This window comes from Trachymyrmex cornetzi, unplaced genomic scaffold, assembly GCF_001594075.2.
Source record: "Trachymyrmex cornetzi isolate Tcor2-1 unplaced genomic scaffold, Tcor1.1 scaffold1121, whole genome shotgun sequence".
Lineage (NCBI taxonomy): Eukaryota > Metazoa > Arthropoda > Insecta > Hymenoptera > Formicidae > Trachymyrmex > Trachymyrmex cornetzi.
This window is the reverse complement of record NW_017295678.1, coordinates 351,582-354,025: the sequence shown is the minus strand read 5'-3', so window position 1 is coordinate 354,025 and position 2,444 is coordinate 351,582.

Genomic DNA, 2,444 nt, shown 5'->3' with positions numbered 1-2,444 from the left:
CTTACTAAATCTAAACCGTATACCTATATATGGATACCTAACGTCGTATCTGTGAGGTCTAATTTCCATTAGCCGTGAGACTTAAATTTTACCGTAAAATAGTTTTATTGGATGAGCACACGTTCTTAGCGCCTTTTTTATCTTTTTTTTAAATATATATATACAAATAAATATAAAGTTCAATAAATACATACGTAAATACATAAGTTATTTTACACATACATAATACATGTCAATACTATTGTATAAATCATACAAGATCGTCGATGCACCACAGCACAGTCATCGCCAATGTCATTGCCAATGACATTGGTGATGATTAGGGCCCGAATCTACGGGCGCGATTCTGGGTCCGCGCACGGAGCACCACTGCGTGCTAGTGAGTCGAACGGTCGCTGAAATAAGATGGCCCCATTTCAGCGAGCGTTCGACTCACTAGCACACAGTGGTGCTCCGCGCGCGACCCGGGATCCCGCCCGAACATCCAGGCCCTAATCATTGCGATCAATTTGTTTCGGATTAATAAGAAATTCTCTAATCTTTCTCCTGTCTTTTCGTTGCCTGTAAATTTAAGACAATAATGTTCACCATGATAAGAATAAGAAATTATAACAGAAATCAATTAAGGAAGAATGACCAATGTGAGCCAACGCAAAATGTTTTTTGCGAAATATTTATTATTATCGTATAAATCATAAAAGGTCGTCGATGCATCACAGCACAATCATCACCAATGTCATTGCGATCAATTTGTTTCGGATTAATAAAAAAATTCTCTAACTAATTAACCAGCTTCTTTCTCCTTCCTTTTCGTTGCCTGTAAATTTAAGACAACAATGTTCACCATGATAAAAAATTATAACAGAAATCAATTAAGGAAGAATTATCATTGTGAGCCAACACAAAATTTGGAAAATAATAACTATCATATATTATAAATCATAAGTATAAATTACAGACGTTTCGACATCATTATTGTGTTTGCTTCAAATGTATAAATCATATTCTAGATATAGTAAGCAAGTTTACTTTATTTCATTGGGACGTTTACTGCATCTAGAATTTAAAGAGGACACAATAATGATGACAAAACGTCTGTAATTTATATTCTAGATTTATAATATATGACAGTTATTTCACAAAGGATCATCTTGTGTTGGCTCACATTGACAATTTTTCCTTAACTTATTTGTTAAATATTGAAAGAAGCCTTCGATTTATTATTACAATATAAATCATAAAAGGTCGTCGATGCACCACAGCACAATCATCTCCAATGTCATTGCGATCAATTTGTTTCGGATTAATAAAAAATTCTCTAATTAACCACCTTCTTTCTCCTTCCTTTTCGTTGCCTGTAAATTTAAAACAACCATGTTCACCATGATAACAGAAATCAACAAGAAGTCTGTATATCGTTCTTATTATCTTCGTGAATCATACATAATAATAATTAGATAATTTGTGGAAGGAATGAAGTATAATATTACTTGTGTTTGTTACATATTCGTAAATTCCATTTGAGAAAAATCTTATGGATTACATATAATATGGAATAGCTTTGGCGCCAATTGTTGACATCAAATTTTTTTTACGATCGATACATAAAATTTTGAGATATTTAACTTGGCGCCAATTTTGTTGATATCAAATCTTTTATATGAATGATACATATCATTAAAGTTAAGTAATATTATATACAAAAGACCGGTTTCACCAACCCGATTAAGCCGAATCAACCATAAGTGTCAACCATAAGTGTTGACGACAATTCTACTAACAGCAAACGCGATTAGTCAGTTCTATGGCGAATTAGGTAATTGGCGTTGGTGAAACCGGCCCAAATAATTTTTACGAAAAGCACGCACGCTTAGCGCTTTTTTTCCCTTTTTTTAAAGAGGTAAGCTTGTATAAATAACAAGAAACCGTACCATTTGTTAATAATTACAGTAATATGAATATAAACAGCAAGTCTATATATCGTTCTTATTATCTTCGTGATATACTTCAATCTCTGCGTTCCTACTTAATTAACTGTGAAAATAATAATCTTCTGTCTATAACTAATTCCAAACTGGTCCAGCTTTCAAAAGTAAAGTTTTTAGTAATCTAGTCAGTTGAGGTAAAGTCGACGAGTCCAACCATTTTCAATAATATATGAATTTTCAATAATACCTGAAAATGAATTTCGTAAATCATACATAATAATAATTAGATAATTTGCGGAAAGAATGAAATATAATATTACTTGTGTTTATTACATATTCGTAAATTCCATTTGAGAAAAATCTTCTTGATATGCAATAGCTCCTGGCAGACTTGAGAAATTGTTCGTTGCAGATAAACAGATATCTAAACCATACCTGAAAGAAATTTGACAAAGTTCCAAATTTTGTTCCAAACATCTTCGTGTAAATTGCACATTTGAGACAAACCTCGACAAG